The following is a 23,413-nucleotide window of genomic DNA, read 5'->3' as shown; positions in this document are numbered from 1 at the left end:
ATAAAATAAAAAATAAAAAAAAAGAAGTCAAGCCAGAACTTGAACTCCAAAATCCTTGCTTTTTATTTCATCTCCAGAGACTTAGTAAAATCAATCCTCACTAAAACAAGCTCTCCAAGAAAAAACAATTAAATAGAAATATTTTTACTGTCAGAAAAAACTGTGTTTGTAAAAATATTTTCCCATATACCTAGGAAATATTTTTCTAACATATCTAGGAGGTCTTTGAAGAACTTTGGACCTGAGTGTCCATAATCCATTTTGGAACAGAGAGTAGAGAGTTCTGTTCCAGAACAAAATGGGTAAGGTTAATCATAGCTTGGCTGTAAAGGAATCAAATTGGGTCATTTGTAGAGACATGGATGTATCTAGAGACTGTCACACAGAGTGAAGTAAGTCATAAAGAGAAAAACAAATATCGTATATTAATGCATATATGTGGAACCTAGAAAATGGTACAGATGAACCGGTTTGCAGGGCAGAAACTGAGACACAGATGTAGAGAACAAAAGTATGGACACCAAGGGGGGAAAGCATCAGGGGAGGGGGAGTGGGGTGGGATGAACTGGGGATTGGGATTGACATGTATACACTAATATGTATAAAATGGATAACTAATAAGAACCTGCTGTATAATAGGAACCTGCTGTATAAATAAAATTCAAAAATTCAAAAAAAAAAAATCGTAGCTTGGTTGTGCTTAGCATTCTTCCCTTAGCTGAGTACACCTGCATGAATCAACCATCAGTCAACAGCAATGTGAAAGGTATAATCTCAAGAGGAAGACAACATAAGAAATTGTGGTAAGGGCACTTTAAAATTTGTTAAGGGAACAAACTGACATCTTCATGCTTCCTGGTAAAAGTGACGTAACTGTCCTTAGAAATAACTCATTCCACAGACTTTTGAAATTACCTTCATTTTCACTCAGTGTGTCCTGGGGTAGATGTTCATATATTCTACCCACCTTGTTACATGAACTCTTTAATTCAACAACTATTCCATGCCCATTTTTCTGCTTAGTACTGTAAAAAGATACAGAATACATAATAACAATTATGAAACATAATATTCAGGGGTTCTATTAAAAATATTTAAACACTGATATGGCAATGGACACTGGTCAATCAGACCAGTGCCTGCCAGAATGCCATGCTGATATGTACCAGAGAAATACTAGCCCTGCAACAAGCAATATCATATTATTATATTGTTTTGCAGGTTTCAAGACTTTTTATATCAAGTATCTCATTTGAATTTCATAAAAGGAAGCTAAGCATGATTACTCCCACTTCACATATAAAAATGATCAGAAAGGTAAATGATTTTTTCCACGGTTTTTCAAAGCTAGTTAATGGTAGAAATGAGAATTAAAATCAGGTGTTACGACTCATGATCCAAAAAAGTTGCACTCTTCCCCACAGTCTCTGGTTCTAAGGACCAAATGATCTTGTTGTGATAATGCACACACACATAGGAAACAAAGACAATACACTTAGTAGAGCAAATGTGTATTAAACACAGGTGCTTCAGATTCAGAGAAGGAAAGAGGAGGATCGAAGGTGTAACAACCGATCTTCCAAAAATGGTGGCAACTGTTAAATATTTCTGTAATGAAGGAGGCTACAGAGCTCCAGACATCCTTGATCAAATGCATCTTTGACATCCTGTCCCAACCTTGACACTTTCACACTAGTGCAAGCCTATACAGCCTTGCTCCTCAAAGTGTGATACTCAAATCAGCTGTCTCAGCATCACCTTGGCACACGTTAGAAATGCAGAATCTCAGCCCCCTGCCTCCTCCTCTCCCTAAGACCTACTGAATCTGAATTTTCACAATATCCCAAGGAGATCTGTAGGTACCTTAAAGTTTGAGAAGTACTACTCTAGATCACCAATCATTACTCAGATGAGCTATGGGCATCCTCTAGTATGATTTCACAGTCATTATTAACCACCACCACCCAACTCAGCTCTTCCACTAAGTGCTCTGGAACTTATGGTCTGTACTAGAAAAATTCCCTGGTTCTTCAAACTTCTTTTTAGCTTCTCCATCACACAATGAACTGTGTGCTCATTATGAAACCAGGCTCCTCCCTGTGGAACTGCTTCCCCTGCAGGCCTCTCCAGTAAAGGTTGTTTTTCCTTCCACACTGCATAGAGCCTGGAGGTGAGGTTGGGCACCTTGCATGTCCCTCACAATCATTTATAGTCAATTATTTCCTCCTTCTTCCTTCAAAAATCCTGCCATTTTTGAAGCACCTGCCATCAAGCTCTACCAGCCATTATCCTGCCTCATTGCAGTCACGTGCCACTCTCCTTAGCTTCCTTAGTCACTGAAGACCTAATCTCAAATTTGCTGTCTCACTCTGCACCCTTTCTATACTACTGTCTCACTGCCATATCACTACTCTTCACCTCCTCTAGTCTACTACTATGTTTGCAGTCTTGACCTCCTCCACACCAAAGTCATGGTCATCATCCAACCCCTGTGCTTCTCCACCCTTTACTACCTCACCTCCTGTTTTCTCCTTCACCCCCTTAGCCACCCAATACCGTGGCCATACACTAGACCTTGTTGTTACTAATAACTGCATCACTTGTGAAATATTTTTTCAAACATCTGCTCTTATTTTCGCAGCTAAGTTAATTTTGTACCCTTCCTTCTTCTCTACAAATCATTGACCCTCACTTCAGGACCTCCAGCCCACTGGACCCACCACTTCTCATTGTTCATTATCTGTCTCATGTCCTCATTCCTTCTTTTTCTCCAGTTCAATGATCAGTCTCTACAGCCACTCCTTTTATATCATCCCCAAATCCCTGACTCCTCTCTCCTCCTTCACCCTAGTTTGGCAAAACCCCAACTTTAGTTTAATCAGTCCTCCCCCTATTTTGCAACAACACTCAAGCAGCTGAAGGGGGCTGGAGAAAAACTCACTAAAGGTCTAACTTGTCTCTCTGTAGATTTATGACCAATACACTCAAGTGGGCCTGAAATACTATCCAGCAATTTCACTCTATCCCCCTAACTAACCCACTCTTCCAACTTCTGAGATGGATGTTCACATGTTTTCATCTCTTCTGAAACCTTCAGCACTCTCTCCCTTTCCTCGCACTCAGCTTTAGACTTACTTTTTAAATATTTCATTGAGAAAATAAAAGCAACCAAAAGAGAACCATTGCATCTTTCCACCACCAAATCTCTCAAACTACCTACTTCTTAACCCATAAACTCTGTTTTCACACTTGTATAAAACCAAACCCTCCATCTGTGCACTAGATCACATCCCGCTCACAGACCCAAGACTTTGCCCTTGTGATCAACACTTCTTTCTCCTCACCATCAATTTCCCCCTAAATATGGGCTCATTCCCAACAGCACACAAATATGCTGAAATTTCTTCTATATTTTGAAAGATCCCTCCATTGGCCTCATGTCTGTCTCCAGCTATTTCATTTCTCTACTCACCTTAGGGGAAAATTCTATGAAATATTAGTATCCTTTCACTCCCTCACACCCTATTCTCTTTTTACCCCACTTTGGGCCGGTTTTCCTTCCACCATCACACAGAAGCTACTGTAATCAGAGTCACCAACAAATCCTATCTTGCCAAACCCAGGGCTAGTGCTCTACTCCAGTCTATGCTCTGCGTTCCTTCTCTCACTTTCTGGTCCCTCTTGTGCCTCAGGCATTTTGCTGGGTCCTGGTGTGACCTCAGTAACAACTGATTCTCAACAAACCTGAATGAAGAATTAATACTTCCTATTTAGCATGCTCCTTATCCTAAGAAATGCAAATTTAATAACAGGCTTTTATTAAAAACAAAAACAGATAATCAAAAAGCAGCAATACTCCAAGGAATGTATCATGTAATGATATTTCAGGTATTATTACGGAAAGCTTTGTCACTTATTCACTGTGGAGACATAAAGTGAACCATGTCATCTCTCTGGGCCTCCATCTATCCATTAGTAAAATGAGAATGTTAGAGTTAGAACAATTCTAAGACAGTTTATTTAAGTGTGAGAGAGAATTTCTAAGCATCCTTGAGAATGAGCTGTATTATTGGTCAGTGGCTGAAGCCAGAACCAGTTACGTGTGAAGGTTAAAGAACTGGTCATATCACTGGTGTAAGGTGGGGGGGGGGGTGTCATAATACTCTGATCTGTCAAATATGAAAAAAATGATAGCCACCAATCTGGATTTATATCAGGATCCTGGAAAGCATGGTCCAGTCACAAAACTTCATTGAAATATGTCCCCTCCTCACTTCTCAGAGCATGAAATTTATTTCATAGGAAACAAGAGCTGTCATTTTGCCGTTAGATATAAGGCATATAATTCTGAGATCCAGGCAAGTAAGAGGAGGGAAAAGGAGAGCACAAGAAGAAGGCTAGGATGTGCAGGAGAGACATCTCAGGATGGATGAAGACTGGGAAGGTCTGCATTTCCCCAAAATGCCACCTACTTCATAGTTTTACCGCATATTTGCTTTCTGACTTCTGCATTGTAACTGAGAAAGTCATAGCTATTTTTGTATAATATGTGGTGACCAGTGCTCAAGAGTTCTTAGATGATTTAAAAAAATAAAATGTTTATTGTTTATCTTCTTATAATGCCAAATATGCCTTTTTGTATTCACTTTAGTATTCTAGAGCTGGAAGGGATATTAAAGATCACAGTCCAAACATCAGCTTTACAGATGATGACACAGAAGGTGAATATATCAGAAATAGGTAAAACTAAGACTCTGATCTAGATTAGAATCCTCCAGTTTTTACTCAAGAAATAAAAGAAATAAAAATTGCAGGTAATGACTGCTTTTTATGGATGCATAACTAAAATATTAGTAGAAGTTATATCTGGGTAGAGGAAAAAATGAACAAAAATTATTTTCTTTTTCATAACTGAAAAGTTTGCAGTGAGTGTGAATTTTTCTTATAATTAGGAAAGATGACATGGCCATTTTCATTAAGCTGTTTTAACTAAATAAGTAATAAATGAACTAATCCTTTTATGTATTGACTTACATACACTATTTATTTAGTGTATGCTAGTGTCCATGGAAGTTTTCCAATTTGCAGTGACTTTATCACTCTTAGTACTCGTAACTCTCCAAAAAAATGACTTAACTCACTGTAGATAATTTTATTTCAAACCATATGCATCACTTGGGAGTTGTTAAAATATTTTAATAAATGACTGAAATTTGAAAACAAAACGAAAAACTGTAAATTATGCATCTTGATTGCTTACCATGGGCCAGAGATAGGCAAAGTATTTTACATGATTATTTGACTTAACCCTGTCAACAATTTATGACCTTGTTACTATTAGTATGCTTCTCTCATAGACAAGGTAACTCATCTTAGAATGGTTAAGTCATTATCACAAGTCTTACTGAATTCAAATCCAGGCTTCTGATTCCATAGATTCATCTCTTAACCACAAGACTGTACCCTCCCTGTTTTGCCATTGGATGCAGGGTAATGAGTACTAAAAACTGAATCTATGTCAAACATTTCCACTATTTCCAAAACTGGCTCTAAATGAGAACCTTCCTGCCAGGGCTGATATGTGTGTAATCTGGGATGAAATGGGAAATTTGGAGGAGTCATGCTGGGAAAATTCTGGCAGACCTACAAAACAGAGCAGATGGAGAAGAACGTGAGGACATAATACTGTTCCCTTCTGTTTTGCCAGCACTCTTGGCTCCTAATGTACTCCTGAAAGGACCCAGCACGCATCAAGGGCAGAGAATATTTTGGCAAGACATTTTGAAGCTTGGTTTCTCCTCAGGGATTGTAAATTTTATAGTACGACTATAAACTGATTAATGGGAATTCTATTTTTAACCAGTATACCCAGACATGATTCAAGATGACCACTGCTATTTTAACAGTAATTGCCTTGTGAGGCTGTCCAGATGAATTGATGCAAGGGAAATGAACAATCTAGGTTAGATAATGCTCCAGGTGGAAAAGATCTTTTTGGCTCATCTAGTCCAATATCCTCATTATAACCATAGGAGAAACTGAAGTGCAAAAGTAGGCATCTAACTTATCCAATATCATATTGTAAGCAGAAGCCTATCTAAGTCTAGAATTCAGATTTCCTGACTTCCAGTCTTGTGTTCTCATCACCAAAACTTGTGGTTTAGTAAATCCTGTATGTCAAACTGAACATATGGCTCAAGGAAGCAGAGGAAAAATGTAAAAGAAAAAACAAAGAAGAAGTATGTCTGATCGAGACCAGGAAGTGATAGCCATAGAAGGGAAGAGCCACATCTCCTCTCATATTTGTAGCTGAGAGAATAACTAGGAGAGGTGCTGTTAGAGCATATTCCCATCTATCATGAATCTGAAACTCAGAGAGTGACATATGGATTCACTCATTTGGTCATGTAGCAAATTTTATTGAGTGCTTGCTAGGTGCTAGTCATTGTGCTAGATGCTGGAAACACAGCCATAAATGGAATGTAGTTCCTACTTTTATGAAGCTTACATCTCAAAAGAGTAGACAGACCAAAGAAGATAAATCAAGTAAACACAATAGAAGAAAACGATTATTACAAAAGAAATACAAACTGAGATTGCTGTAAAGGTAAGAAACCAAAGATTGTAACAGAAAATAATATGGTACACTTGCTTTTAGGAAGGGTGTTCAGGGAAAATCTCTGAGCAAGGGACATTTAAGCTGAGAACTGAAATAGGAGAAAGAGGCAGTTTTGCAAGGCTCCAGGGGAAAGAACATTAGAGGCTGAAGTAGCTGCATAGGCAAAGACCCTGAGGCAGGAAAGGAAGGCATGCTGGAGGAACTAAAAGAAGTCTTTTGTTGTTGAAATGCATTGAATAAGAATGAGAAAGGAGAAAGATGAGGTAGAAGTGGGGAGAGGCCAAATGGTGCAGGACCTTGTAGAACAAGTTGAAGATGTTGGGATTTATTCTAACAGCAAAGGGAGGCTAATGGAGGATTTCAAGCTGGGGAAGGACGTGATTCTTTCTGCAGTTTATGAAGATCACTTCTTCAAGGTCAGATTGGCTACTTTAAAACCCAGCCAGGACTAAACCTCTGGAATCCCAACTCTGCATGGTGATGAACATGTCAGTTCTCTCTCTCAAGTTCACCTCTCATCATTAGTGGCAACATTAAGTGAACTGATGGATATGAAATCCCTTTGAAGAAGCAATCTGAGCTAAACTGCCCCTCAAGAGTAAAGAAACACTTCATATCTTTCTCCACACTGTCCCAGCACACAGGGTGCAGAGTAAAGACTGGAGATGGTGATAACCTCTAACCCAATTCTCATACATTTTCTCGTCTCTTCCTTACAACAATCCTAACAGGATATGCAATTCTGAGCTTGATGCATATATGAGGAAACTGAGGCTGAGAGAGGTTAAAATAACTTCTCCATCAATAGGAAATCAGCGTTTGCTTCTAAGACCTTTGGCATCTATCCCAAATCTCATTATAATCCTTATTATGTCTCTTCTCAAGCAGAAAGCTCTTAAGATCATCAGCCTTTGACAGTGGGTGAAAAGGCAATACAAAGTACCAAACCACCGTTAATATAATAGATATACATAATAAAATAGATATACATTTCTACCAAGATTTGCCAATGTCTCCAGGAGACCCACATGTTTTAGTTTAAATTGTAACTAAGTTTAATAGTAATACTCGGATATCATCCTACGGTGAGAGGTCACCAAGACTTATTACAAATAGCAATTGAGCTCTAGAAAGGACAGAGAGAAATATATCAAAGGATGCCTGTGCTAATGGGTTTGGAGACTAAGAAGCCAGAGATAAAAGAGTCTTGCTGTCAGCTTGACTGGGACATGTATTGAGAAGCCTTCTCTGAGCAATGATACTGCTTATCTCCTCAAGGGTTCAGGTCCATTAGTAATAACTTCAAAGTGAGCCAGGCTCTATTAGGAGGCTCAGGTCAGTGGCTTTAAATGACTAAATCAATCTTAATGTTGAGAGGGATCTCTGGATTTATTTTTACCTCCATAAACTTTCTTCCCACCAAGGAAGAAAAGGTTTGTTCTCTGAAAGCTTTTGGTTAAAGAAGAATTTAGTGGAAGAGCATATCAGAAAAAGAGAAAGAAAAAAAAATAAATGTTTCCCATTCTACAATAGATTAATCAACTTGCCTCTTAGTTACTGGGTGCCTTAAAGGGGCTCTTCTCATCTTTAGGCCTTGTTTCCTCATCGACACGTGAAAAATTCATCTTAGATTATATCTATGGGTTCTTCTGCTCTAATGGTCCTTGATCTTGACACAAACACCCAAATTAACTATTCTCAATAGATCATGAATCTGAGATATTTAGAGTCAGTAAAGTGTTTATAGGAAGCCATCCATGTACTCCCAGTTCCATTTGTTAACAGTGATGCATACTTGTGACACTTGGAGTACTACAGCCTATGCAATAGAAAAGAGCAAAAGACTGTCTGTTCTTCAAGGAACTGGTCTATGTCTTTGTTAACCTGTGAATCTTCATGAAATACCTATGTGAGGACCTGCATCCATCCCATTTGCTGCTAAGGGCTCCTCTCCAGTAACTCCAATACTTCTTCATTGAAGAAGCTCATACATGAGGAAGAGAGGAGAAGGATTTACCACTCCTTACTGATCCACTGCCTCTAACTTGGGATAAGTTCATGACGGTCTGTATTTTCAGGCTTATATTCTAGGATCACCATGGCAACACTTCCCATCAGTAAAAAATGAGATGGTAATGAAGACAGCTGCTGTATAATGAGCTGGGCATAAACAAAGGCAAAGCTTCTAAAGGGTAAAGGGGAAGGAACACATATTTGTATTCTGGGCTTTATCAGAAGGGTTTCCCTGGGAGAGGTAAATTGATTATATGCAGTTCTTATGTCAAGACTTAGAGTCAAATGTTACATTTTTGCTGCTGATTTGTGGCATTGTCATCAGGCTTGGTCCCTGAAGCCTACTATAAATTGCATCTTGATCATCCAGATATGTGTTTCCCACTCACATTTTAAACGTGCCAGTATGGGGGAACTCATTTGGTGGTATATGGAGCTTTATTTGTCTGCAGGGTCCAAGTCTATCTTTTCCTCACTTGTAGTAAATTAGAAGGAATCAAAGAGCTGAAAATCTTCTGGGGATGCAGGAGGGAGCATCAGTTGGGGAAACCCAACAGTCTTACTTCATCTTTCTATCCCCACCATGCAGCACAAGGCCTTGCACTTGGTAGGCACTGGCCAGTGTTTACCAGATGCACAGATGGATTGATAGACAGACAGATGGACCTCAGGTTTCCCTTGCTGCTACTCCTATTATGCCGCTTTGTGCCTATGCCAGTAAATATTGTCTAGTTTCTCTATTCCTGCCTCCTCTGACTGGGTAATCTGTCTGGTGCTGCAGCACCTCTAGGACTGGGATGTAACTTAGCCATTAGATTAATATAACCAGAGTCTGAATGACAGTTCTGTCGGAATGACAGCGAAATGACAGCTCTGTCTGAATGACAGCTCTGTGATGGCTAGATTCCCTATTGCATGCCTTTCTGCCTGTACTGCAAGAACAGCTGCTCCATCATTTCCATAGTTGGATACAACTTACTACTGCATACCGGCACCCTTACACCAGTCACTTGATGACACTTGAACTTGCTGCCGTCTTCTTCCAGCAGTATGTTCTGCCTTCTACACAAGAATCTGTCTGAGCACCACCACAGTCTATGTTTCCTTCCAGTGGGTGTGACGACGCTCAGTCATCTCAGAGGCCACACATCTCAAACTGCTAGTCAGGAGCCTTGTGGCAGAAGGGAAGAGCTTCTGTGTCTCCTGATATGCTTTACCTGGGGTCCACTCTGCATGGACCTGCTTGGAATGTTTCTATTGCATTGTCTCTCCATGAATAGCCAGTAGGACTATTCAAAAACTACTACTTCCTCAACTGAAAAACTAAAAACTGAATTTTCAAAAAATTCCGACCAGACAGACCTGGGTTCTCTTCTCAGTTCTACCAATTATTAAATCTGTAGCTTAAAGTAACAAAGTCTCTGAGCATCACTTTCCCTATTTGTAAAATGGGATGACACTAATGGAAATATTTTGAAGAATAAACTATATAAAATGCTAGGAATGACTGACACTCTTAGAAGGAAAAAAAGCCCAGCTGAGAACAAAGCAATCACATACAGCATCCTTTCTCCCTACTCATTGTGGTTATAACTGATATCCCAGGCATATCTTTCATTCCTCAAAGACTTTGGTACCTGGTTTAGAGTATCCCTCTCTACAAAGTCCATCATCATGTTGGGTGTTTCACCTCTACATGTATAAATCCATTCAACACCCTGACCATTCTATTTCACGACCATCTCACCTCTAGTGACCCCCTCCACTCCATCTAAGACAATCTGTCTTGCACCATACTCTAGATTTTTCCTTTAACCATAACTATTCTCTTTCCAAAATCACATATTTATGAATCCCATTCAAGCCATAATTTGCTGTTTTTCCAGTTTGCATCTTCAACTATTCCCAATGCAACAATCAGTTCATTAATTCTTCATTAATCCCCTTTTTTCTATTTATTTCTCTTATTATTTTAGTCTCCATGATCAATTATTTAAAATACTCAATGATACTCAAACTCCATTGTTTCTCTGCTTTTTTTATTACACTTTTCAGACAAATCTCTATCTTCATTTGTAAAACTTTATCTACTGTCTCTATGACTATAATCTGACAGTCAAGTATGATTGGTTAAAATCATAGTGTAAGGAAGAGTAGTTTAGTAAGACATCCATGCTTTAAAGAAACACCAGTTCTCTTGTGGAGCTAAAAAGCCTACATCACTCACCACCTTGTCACTAACGAGTAGATTCCTCAATAGGAGAATCTTCCCTCTCACTCACTACTATATCCTGAGGCCAGAACAATGTCTGCCTCAACCAATCTGTGTTGACTGACTGATTGACCAGCCTAAAGCGGGCCTTCATTAACCAAGCAACCTTACAACTTTTACTGATTAACTTAGTTTCCTACTTGCTGATAAGGCTAATTGAGTTGTCCTCCACCCTCCCCAAACTTCCACCTGACCTCTGACATTTCCTCCACTTCAACTCCCTCTGCCTGTCATCTCTTTGATGACTCTCAGCAGAAATCATTTCTTTGTACTTCACAAAGAAACTAGAAGCCACCAGATACTGGCTGGAGCCCCTCTACTTTCTGCTACAAAATCTAGAAACCATCTTCCCTTCTCTCACATTAGAGGAGGTGTCTTTTCCCCTTAGTCTAGGTCAGTTCTCCCAACTATAAGGTGTATGTCCCCTTTCCCACCTAGTCAGGAATCTTGCACACACACAGTGTTCCTTTGCTTTTTTCATGTTCTCGCTTTCATCTTTCTTCCATTTTTCTCTTTCTTTCAAAGGATCCTTTCGGCTTTCAAATAAGTCTCTTCCATTAAAAATAGTAATAATTCCCAGAACTCAAAATTATCCTCTAGCCTCAATCTCATCACTCTTCTTCCCCTTCATAGCCAAACTTCTCAAAATAACTTCTACAATTGCTGCCTGTTAATAAGTCTCCATTTCCTTACTTCCCTCTGACTCCTAAGATTCAGTGCAATACACACCCGCCACCACTATGATTATACACTTTTCACAGAGTCAAGAATGATTGTGTCTTGACTTCTTAGAGGATCTCTTAGACTCTTGGGCGAGGTTCATATTCTATCTTGCTATTAAATGTTGGAATTTCTCAAGGCTCCAATCTGTATCCTGTTCTCATCTGCAGTCTTTCCCTAGGCAACCTCACCCACACAGGCAGCTTTAATTATCCTCTACAAACAAAGTCTCACACATTTACACCTGCAGCCAAGACCTTCTTTATGAGTTCTAGTTACCTATATTCAACCACTTCTGGATTTTTACACATAGCTGTCATCAAGATTTATCAAAGCCAACATGCTTAAAATTAAACATAAGTTCCCCTCTAAGTTCAGACCTATTCTCATGTTCTTTATTAATATGAATAGACCTATATTTTGGCTGGTATAATTTAATAGATTGCCATCCATTCAGTTACACCAGCCCAAACTTAGGAATCATAGTGGTCACTCTCCTCTCCTACACACACTATATCCAAACCGCCAAGTGTGTCTGTTTTACTCCTTCAATATCCTCCAAATCTAATTCTCTTTATCTCTACTCCACAAATCTAGTGTAAGCCCTCCTCATTCATCTCACTGACTCCTACAATTGTTTCCTGATACACCCGACAACCACACCTAACACCTCAAACTATTCATACAGCAACTGGAGGTATTGTTTCCAAATGTAAACTTGGTCATGTCACTCCCATGCTTATGATCCAACAGCTTCTCATTGTCTTAGGCTAAACACCAGAACACTTAAAATGACCCAGTAAGTCCCACATGACTGCACCACACGCCCCAGGATGTTTTCATACCCAACTTTCAGCTCTCCGCATTCCAGGCACATGACCCTTCATGTGGTTTCTCAAATAAATCATGCTTCCGCTAGGCATGGATTCTTTACATGCTCATCTGTGCCTAAAATTTTATCCCTGAGCTCCCTTCACCTGGTTAATTCCTACACATCCTCCAATATCCTTACCTCTTCAGAGATTTTTTTTGTCCCGCCAGATAAGACCAAGTCTCCATATTACATGCTCTCTATGCCCAGTGTATTTTTCTTTTCATCACACTTATTCCAATTGTCACCATACATCAAAATGTAAGTGTTTATTTCATTAAATGGCTGTCCTGCCACCAGATTCTAAGGTCCATGGGGGCAGAATTATACCTAGCATAGCGTTTGATAAATAGTTTATTAATACCTGAATAAATTACTCAGTAAATCCTGGTGGTGGTCGTGGTAATAGTAATTATAAGAGTGGAGCCATAACACTCTTTCTATGTAGACAAACAAATCTAGGGAAAGAGAATACCCAAGCCCAGCCACGTTCTCTTTTGTAGCTAAGCATGTTCTCATTTTTCTGAGTCTTAAATACACCCATGGCTTAATATGGCAGATCAAAGAGAAACAGGGAGATGAAGATATAAAGCTGTGACCTTCACATATCACGTAGTGGACCTCTGTCCTTATTGCCTGTCTGGTTCCCTCCTCCCATCTTTGAATGGGGCACTGGACTAACTCCATAATTCACAGAATTAGGCAAGAAATATAAGCTAAGTCAATCTCATTCTTTCTTTGGGGAATGTGATTCTTAAGCAGAGATAGAGAATATAGCTGGAATTAAGCATCAGACAACAGTGTCCCAAAGATGCTGTTCATGAGCATCTACTGCTTTGGTTCTTCAAAGTTAACCTGGTTCCTTTCCTGCTTGAGGCTAGGCTGTTTAGTTCTGTGAATTACCTTTAATTTTGTGAATTACAGAATAGGCTACAACTAAACAAGTTGTGTTTGTTTATTTATTTGCTTCTACAGCATTATTAGTGCTCTCCATCAAAGAAAATTACCTCATGTAGTTCATAAGAGGAAATTAATATAGATCAGATTTTTTCATATCAAAAATACACCTTCTTTTTGAGTTTTCATACATTTATAAAAATGAATCATAGATCAGACCAAAGAAAAAACTCAATAATTTCAAAAGGCAGAAGCTGAATCAACATGTTAACATAAAAGATTAAAAAATTCAATCATGTAAACAACAGCACAGACTTATAAACTGCCTTCAACTAAAATGTGATTGAAGACAAAAATCAATATTATATTTATGCATTCTACTTCAAACCACTTATTGGATGCCTCCCGGGTACCAGTATAATGGCCATCGATCAAATCTTTTTATTAGTAGGTCAAACTCCTTGAACTGTTAGTGCAGGAAAATAGCATTTATTGAATGCTTACTGTATACCAAACACTATGCTTAACTATTTATATCCATTTTGCCATTTAACCCTCACAACAATGCTAACGAGTTAGGAATTATTAATCCCATTTTACTGATGAGAATATTGATGTTTAGATAGGGTATGTAACTTGCCCAAGGTAATATAGATTCAAGCAGCAAAATTAAACCTAGGTCTTCCTGACCAGTTTAGTATCATCAATGAAATAGCAAAACCTATGAAAGAAACATCAGACCAAAAGACCAGAAAGAAACTTGTAGAAAACCTGATTATCACAAATAAGACTTTAATGCCACACAAGCTGTCAACGTGCTGTCCTTCCATCTTTCTTCCCTCCTTCTTCTTTCCTTCATGTATATACATATCCATTTAACCAAGCTTGATTTCGTGCTCTTTATGCTTTTACATGGCAGCACTGTCCTAGCCATGGAAGTAGAATAGTAAGTAAGAGTGCCCTGCCGTTATTAATCTTAATGTCTTTACTGAGAAGGCTGACAGTTTAAAAAAGAAACTACAAAATCTCTTGGAAGCTACAAAGTATTTTCCTAAAGTATTATTGGAACTCACAAAAATCCTGTGAATAGGTGATATAAGAATAACCCAAATTTTCCACAGAAAGACACGGAAGTACATCCATATAAAATAACTTGGCCAAGGACCCATTATGCTAAACATTCCTTAGATGGTGGAAGTGGCATTTATATACAGGTCCTCTGACTGCTGGGATTAGGACTGCTACTTGACTCTTCCCCGTTTTCTTCTCTGGTCTAAATCATGATGCTAGACTCTTTATTGAAACCAATGACAAACCTCAGCTGGAGAGTCTGAGGGCGAACTAATGAAGAGCATATATTATGTTGAAAAGTGCTGGCATTCTTAGTTTATATTCTTTTCCACTTCAACTGCTGTTCATACTGCTCTTCACAGCCTGCTTTGCTAAACCTGGAAAAGATTCTTTCTGAGGTATTTACAATCCCCCCCTCCTTGGTGTTGGTGTTTGACCCTGAGGACAGCCATCAGATTTATCTAAAAAGCAGATTGACTTAAGAATTGTGTGTGTGTGTGTGTGTGTGTGTGTGTGTGTGTTAGAGGTGGGGAGGGGGAGAAAGACATGGAGAGGCAGAGAGATCACAAGCTAGGGAGAGAACAAACTTGGTTAGAAATTGAAATATAAAGAAACTATCAATTTGCATTTTAACCTGGGCAAGTCAGTACCCCTTTCTGACCTTCAGTTCTTTCTTCATAAAATAAAGCTGTAAACCAGATAATCCCTGGGTGTCTTCCACTCAGAGAGTCAACAGTTCAAAATTCACTCTGTAAGAAACAACACTCACTTCTTCCTGTATCACCGCAGGCACTGCTGGGAACTTGGTGCAGAAATGAGTGGAGAAGTTTGAAAAACCCTACAAGCCCTGCCAGCTCAGCAGGACCTCCTCACTGTCCTCATGCCACGTCCAAGTTCCCTGCACTACAGCTCATACCTGGGCTCACAGGATCATTCCAATTAAAAAAGAACTATAGTAGTTATTTAGTCTAGTGTTCCTCACACTTTAATGTACCAACAAATCTCCTGGGAGTCCTGCTGAAATGCACACTCTGATTCAGGAAGTCTGAGCTGGACCCCAAATTCTGCAAGTCTAACATGCTCCCGTGTGACACTCATGCTACTGGTCTGTGGAGGACACTTTGAAAAGTAAGAAGCTCACTCATCCTTGTCTGATTTATAATCCTTTCCAGCAGCTCTGAGCAGTCTCCAGGCTCTCTTAAATATCTTCCCTGCTAGGAAATTCCCTACCTCTCAGAGAGCTTCCTTTATTTGTATTCAGAGAATTCAGAGAACCATTAGAAATCTTTTCCTTGCTTTAATTTAGTATGTACCTGTTTGTAGCATCATTATTTGGATCAAAGAAGCAGCATTTTGGGAAGACTAAAATGTGAAAAATAAATTAACTTTTTTTTAGTCTCTAACACAGGCTTTACAAAGAACTTACAAAGGGAAGTTACAAAAATGTATATTTAGGGTTAATTATTTTTAGTCCTATCTTTTTGACCCAGGAATTCTACTTATATGTATCTAGTTATTGAAAATGTTTTCATTCCAGTTAACTTTCCTTCCTCCTAAATTTGGTAATATGACTATTACCACTATAATGACTTCTTCTACAACTAATACTAACAATAGCTAACACTTACTTAGCACTTACTATGTGCCAGGTACACATGTAAACTCATGATAGCAGTAGATACTATTATGTTTCCAGTTTCTACAGAGGTGGAAATAGTGACTCAGAGAGGTTAAGCATTTTCTCAGGTCACACAGTCAAGAATGGTGGGCTTAGACACAGCAGTCCTGCTGACATTTTTTTTCTATTTCTATCTCCTGCCATCATCTCCACTGCCACCATTTAAGTCCAAGTGACCACCATCTCTCATTTGGACCACCGGAATAGCCTGTGCCCCTCATCTTCCCCATCTCCATTCATTTCCTTACTGTAGCCAAAAGAAATCTTTCTGAAGATCATATCATATTCTCCTGCTTAAAAGTGTCACTGGCTTCTTTAATAGCAAACTGAAACAAAACCAAAGAAAGCCCTTGGTATGGCCTATAGGTCCCTGCATGGTCCACAGCTCACAGCATAGGCCCCTGATTCAGTGGCCCCTACACTTCCTCCTAATGTACTAGACTGCCCCTCTCCCACCACAGGGCATTTGCACATGCTCTTTGCTTTGTTTAGACTGCTCTTCTCCCAATCCCTACCTCCAAAACTTCCTTTTAGTTGCTTCTCATCTCTGAGATCTCAGATATAGATCACATCTCATAGTTCTGTTAATAAAGTACCTCTCTTAGGTGACCCTGCCATAATTTTACATTATTTATTAGATTAGTTGATTAGTCTGTCTCTTCATCTGGATCACCCAAAAACCCTGCGTACTTTCATTCAAAATACTTTCCACGGTGATAAGCACACTGAATGGTGTTATCTACAAGTAACCCTGTTGTATAAATAGCACTAATACGGAAAATTGCCATCTACTTTATTCTGTGGACCAATTTATATCAGAACAATCTGGATATGCTTCTATGTGAAAGTTTGACAGGTTCTATTAACTTGAGTGCATAAAATTTTTTTTTTTAACTTAAATCAAGAGGTCCTTTAAAATGTGAATTCCAGAGTTGAGTACATGTTAGCTATGGACTGATCTTTGTGTGAGTATGTTGTGTCCATTGGAATACTCTGTTTAAAGGTAGATATCCCAGAAATGCATGGCTCGGTAGTTCATGTGAGAATAAAATAACATTTGCTGCATGATAATTCTGACTCATGAATCAGGGCAAAGGCAATGGTTAGGTTCGGTTCAGGTCCCAAAACTGATGATAATTAACTACGTGAGTTCATAAGGCATTTAACCTCTCTAAATCCTGGATTTTTTCTGTAAAAATCTGTAAAATGGAACTAATAAAAATACCTCCTCATTGGGTTGTCTCAAGGATTATATTAGAGAATTCAAATAAAGCTTTTAGCTCACTTCCTGGCACATAGTTAATACTCTATCATGGAAGCTGGTACTGCTGCTGATTCTACTGCTATTGCTCCCAATGATAAGGATGAGGATAAGGATGAGGATGAGGATGATGTTATTTTCCCTCAAAGTGATGAGAAGCTTAAAGAAATGATAAGATTTTAAACACCTATCAGGGCAGGACATTCAGCCAGTGGGGGCTTTTCCCTACTTGTAAATCATACCACATAGTCTGGTGTTGACTTTCACTGAGTCCCCTTCTGATCTGCAGAGAAAACTGCTCTGGTTGCTGCTCAGGTATTCACCTTCATAAAGATAATTACTAAACCCTCCATTTGTTAGTGGTTTAAGCACCCTGAGTCATTTTCTGTTTCCAATCAATGAAAGTCATTGAGACTAGGGGACTAGAGCTGAAACTAACTTTATTTCCATCAAATAGTTTAGAAAGAAATCAACAGCTACCATGATTCTCTTCCTGGACACGTGACATCTCCTGCCACAGAAGCCCCCACTGACTTTCTGGGAAACTGTGAATCGAGAGAGTGTCTGTGAAAATTAGGCTAAATCAAGGTCCTCTTCTTCTTTCTCTCCTGTAAACCTGTCAGAGTGCAGACCCACTGGGCTTTGTAAACAAAGGACAAGATTAGTCATCAAAGGTAGAAGGATTACCATATTAGCCAAATGCCATCAATAGTACGGAATATTAGTATTTTAGGGACCTTGGCCTTGGTGATGAGGAAACTCAGACTTTGAGAGATACAGTAACTTATTTAGGGTTTACAGGTAACCCAAGACAGAGTCAAGACCATGATGAAAACATTCAGAGATCTAGAAGTAATCATGAAATGGATTACAATAATTATATAAGGCAGCATAGATATGGTAAAAAATGAGATGTCAGGTCATCAGGGGGTATCTCAAAATCATTTATTAACTAAGCGAGTATTTACTGAGTGATTAGTCTGTCCAAAGCACCATGCTAAATACTGGTGATACTATCATTAGCAGGACCTGGGTCTTGCCCTTTGGGATACATGGTTGAGTATAATACTATAAACCAGGAGTTTTCTGTAAAGAGCCTGTTATGGGCTGAGTTTTGTCCACTCCAAAATCCATATGTTGAATTCCTAACCCCCAGAACCTCTCAATGTCACCTTATTTAGAGATAAGGTTCTTATAGAGGTAATCAACTTAAAATGAGGTCAACAGGGTGGGCCCTAATTCAATATGACTGTTCTTATAAAAAGAGGATATTAAGAGACAGACAGGGACACAGGGAAAACAACACATGGCCATCAAGGCAGAGACTGGGGTGATGATTGGTGTCTACAAGCCGATGAATGCTGAAGATTGTTGGCAAACCATCAGAAGAGGGAAAAGGCATGGGACAGATTCACTGTTACAGCCCTCAGAAGGGACCAACCCTGCCAATACCTTGATCTTGGACCTCTAGACTCCAGAACTGGAAAACAATAAATTTCTGTTGCTGAAGCCACACAGTCTGTGGTTCTCTAATATGGCAGCCCTAGCAAACAAATATAGAGCTCAATAGTAAATATTTTAAGCTTGGTGGGCCATTCGGGCTCTGTCACAACTACTCAGCTCTGCCACTGTAACACAAAAGCAGCCACAGACAAAGCATAAACAAATAAATGTGGTATTCTAATAATACTTTATTTACCAAAACATGTGACAAGATGTATTTGGTCTATGGACTGTTTTGCTGACCCCCATTATAAAGTCTTAAGATGAAGGCATGTAAAAGGTAAGAGAGTAGCACACAAAAGGGACACCTCATCCAGTCTGGAAATATAGGAGATGTCTTCTCATAAAATGTGTTGAATAAACTGAATTCTGGATGACTAACACATGCTAACAGAGTGAAAGGACATGAAGGTGGAGGGAAAACCACCTCGAGCAGAGAGAAAAATATACACAGAGGTTTGATGCTCTTTGTGGGGCAATTGCCAGCAACATAGTCTGGCAAGAGCATGGTGTATAAAGAAGACTTAGGAACTGAAGATACAGAAGAGGAGGAAACAGATCATGAATTACCTTATGAGTCATATTAAGGCAACCGAGACCCTTGAAGGACTTGAAGTAGAAGAGATATATGATCATATATGCATTTTAGAAACTTTATTCCAGCTACAAGATAAGATGGTATTGGAGAGGGAGTAAAGTAGAAGTGGGGGACAAGCTAGAAGTCCAGTGAAGAGATGATGGTGGCCTGGAAGAGGGAAGTGGTAGTGAGGATGGAGAACAGTGGATGAAATACACATATATACATATATAAACATATATATATATACACATATATATATTTGAGATATAATGGTTAATGGACAGGAAGATTTGCACATTGATCAGATGATAGTGGGTAAATGAGAGGGCAGAGTCAATATGATATATAGGTCTCTAGCTTGGACAACTAAGCACATGGTAATTCACTCACTGAACAGAGAATACAGGAAAAGTGCAGCTTTAGTGGGAAGATGATGCATGAACTTGGTTTTAGACATGTTAACTCTGAAATGCACACTGGACGCCAAGAGGAGATACTGAATAAGCAGTAGGATATATGCAGCACAAATATGACTGTTCACAGGAACCTCAAAAGTAAACTAATCCTAGTTTCCATAACCTGATAAAATATTAACAGATGGCCACTCAGCCTTAGTTGAGTGCCTTTAGTGACATGGGTGACGCATTTCTATTTTAGTCTGCTCCAAATGCTCAAAATCTTCCTCTTTATACTGACAACCCATTGCTCTCAGTTCTGCCCTAGGAAGTGAATTAGGATAAATTAAATTATTCTTCCATTAAAACTATATACTTTTAATAGTTGAAGGCAGGGATCATGTCTAAGCCAGGTTTCCTCTTTCCTAGGACAATAACTACAACTCCCTCTACTATCCCAGTTGTCCTCAATAGACTATGCCAACTTATCAAGTCCCTCTTTAAGTGCAAGAGTCAAAACTGGAGCCAATACTCTTGGTCTGGCCTAACTAGTATATAATAGGACCGATGATAATCTTCCTTGTTTTAGGCACTATACTTTCACTGATGTTATCCAAGGTCACATGAGCATTTCCTGACATGTGAGGATGCCAAAGTTAAAAATTGGGAATGTTATGCCACTTAACCAAGCTTCTGTTCCCACTCCAGAGTCTCTGGGAAATGTGTTCAAATTGCTCACATCTATAAAAGAAACACTTTCTTATAAGATGGTAACAATTTTCCTAATTACCTCTTCAACAAATACGATTGCTTCATAGCCAGTCTAATTCCTACAATGCCTCTTTATTTATGATCCATTTACTGAGTACATTCTCAATACCCATAACAGTACTAGATGTTAAAGGATGGGGAAAAGTCCTCCAGAAGGATGGGATTGAGAAGCTACACCCCCATGTCAGGTCTTCCCAACAGTTTTATCATTGTATTTTGAATGGTAGAATATTCCATATTATCCTGGAAAAAGATAGTGTTGTACAAAACTTTCTCTCCCCAGTCACAATACATACACAGCACAAAAAAGAAATAAGCTTTTGCTATTTAAAGTCACTGAGAGTTTGATGTTGTTTGTTACTTCAGCATAGTGTAGTCCAATTTATTGACTCAAAACTGGATATGGAAGTAAAGCACTGCTGTAACAAAAAAACTCTAAAATATATGGCATTAAATCAAAACTACAATGAGGTACCACCTCACACCATCATTAAAAGTCAGAATGGCCATCATTAAAAAGTCTACAAAAAACAAATGCTGGAGAGGGTGTGGAGAAAAGGGAACCCTCCTACACTGTTGGTGAGAATGTAAATTGGTTCAGCCACTGTGGAGAACAGTACGGAGGTTCCTCAAAAAACTAAAAATAGGATTATCATATCCAGCAATTCCACTCCTGGGCATATATCCAGACAAAACTATAGTTCAAAAAGATACATGCACCCCTATGTTCATAGCAGCACTATTCACAATAGCCAAGACACGGAAACACGCTAAATGTCCACTGACGGATGAATGTATAAAGAAGATTTGGTACATAGATACAACGGAATACTACTCAGCCACAAAAAAGAACAAAATAATGCCATTTGCAGCAACATGGATGCGACTAGAGATTATCATACTAAGTGAAGTAAGTCAGAAAGAGAAAGGCAAATACCATATGATATCACTTATATGTGGAATCTAAAATATGAGACAAATGAACCTATCTACAAAACAGAAACAGAATCATGGACATAGAGAACAGACTGGTGGTTGCCAAGTTGGAGGGGGTTAGGGAAGGGATGGAGTAGGAAGTTGGGGTTAGCAGATGTAAGCTTTTATATATAGAATGGATAAACAACAAGGTTCTACTGTATAGCACAGGGAACTATACTCAATATCCCATGATAAACCATAATGAAAAAGAATATTTAAAAAAAAGAATGTATATATGTGTATAACTGAATCACTTTACAGTAATAAACACAACATTGTAATTCAACTATATTTCAATTAAAAAAAAAAGACATGGCATTAGTCTAGGGGTGAGATGGTGGGCAATGAGAAAACTGTTATTAGCAGATGGGAGGATCCATATGGGGAGCTGATAACTTGTCCTTTAGTTTATAGGTCTCAGGGACAGACAAGAGGAGTCACATGTAGATCTGATGGAGAGAATACCATGTACCACCCAGAGTTCCTGGACTTTTAACTTAAAGCTGTACCTGGATAGGCATGTTGAAGCATCTCTATTGGGGCAGGGAGAAGTGTATTTTTCCTGCAAGAAAGAACACAAGCTAAATCTTTGGTATCCAGAGGGGCAGAATGTACAGTCACTAATTCTGTTTGCCAAATACTGTTGGTCTTCTCTTCCTAAACACATGGTAAAATTGTTCTTCTTATCCTTTTTGGGGTTAGGAGTGGCCATGTAATTTGATTTGGCCTATGAAATGTGATTGGTTGTGATATTTGTCTTTTCCAGGCAGAAAATTCAAGAGCCAAGGTCCCCTTTGGGCATCTTCCTTTGGGGATTATGGAAGCATAGGTTGGAGCCTGCATCCCAGTGTGAGAACAACGTATAACAGAAGCTACTAGGCAATCCTGAATGGATAGGTAGAATAAGCAGGAAATAAACCTTTGCTTATTTTAATACAATAAAATTTGGGAATTTTTGTTACTGAAACATAACTTAACCCAAATGACTGATATACTATGTGAGCTTCAACAAGCCCCATAAGTGTGTGCCTCTGTTTCCTCACCCATGATGCAGACATAAAAAAAGAACCTACCTCATAGAATTATTGTAAAGACTGCATGTGCTATATGCCTAGGAAGAATAAGTGCTTAATAAATATTAGCTACTGTTTTTTTTTTATTTGAAAGATTTTCGCAGGTGACACTGGTACCCCCATATCACATCCCCTTGGCGCACCTGATTTCAGCCACAGAGGGTAGCCCTGTGTTTGCTCAGACTTACCTCTGCTGATAAATTCAGGCTGCATTTCTATTTTCCACCATAATATGGAAGCCTGTTCAATCTATGGGCAGAAACAGTCCAGAGACACTGGGGAGTTATTGGCCCCAGAAGCAACCCTCCTGCTCAAAACCCTCCAAAGATTTCTCTGCAGCTTGAATCAGATGCAAAGTCCCTGCATTTTGAATAAGATCCAAACTCTTTATCAAATCCTAGAAAAATTTATATAATCTGGTCCCTTCCAGTCATTTCAGTCTAAACACTCATACTCTCCTGTCCACTCATTAAGTTCCAGCTATACTGGCCCTCTTGATGTTTCTGAAACACATCAAACTTGTTACTGCCTCAGGACCTTTGCACTTGCTATAACTTTTGCTGGGAATACACTTCCCTCAGCTCTTTGATGATTGACTTTTCGTCTGACAGAACTCAGCCCAAATGACATCTCCTGAGATAAATTTTCTTTGACCATTCTTGATAAAAGAATGCCTCCAGTCTTATGTTTGTAGGTCCCTTATCCTTCTTT

The sequence above is a fragment of the Balaenoptera musculus genome, chromosome 3 (genome assembly GCF_009873245.2).
Source record: "Balaenoptera musculus isolate JJ_BM4_2016_0621 chromosome 3, mBalMus1.pri.v3, whole genome shotgun sequence".
NCBI lineage: Eukaryota > Metazoa > Chordata > Mammalia > Artiodactyla > Balaenopteridae > Balaenoptera > Balaenoptera musculus.
Note: the sequence above shows the minus strand (reverse complement) of the source record.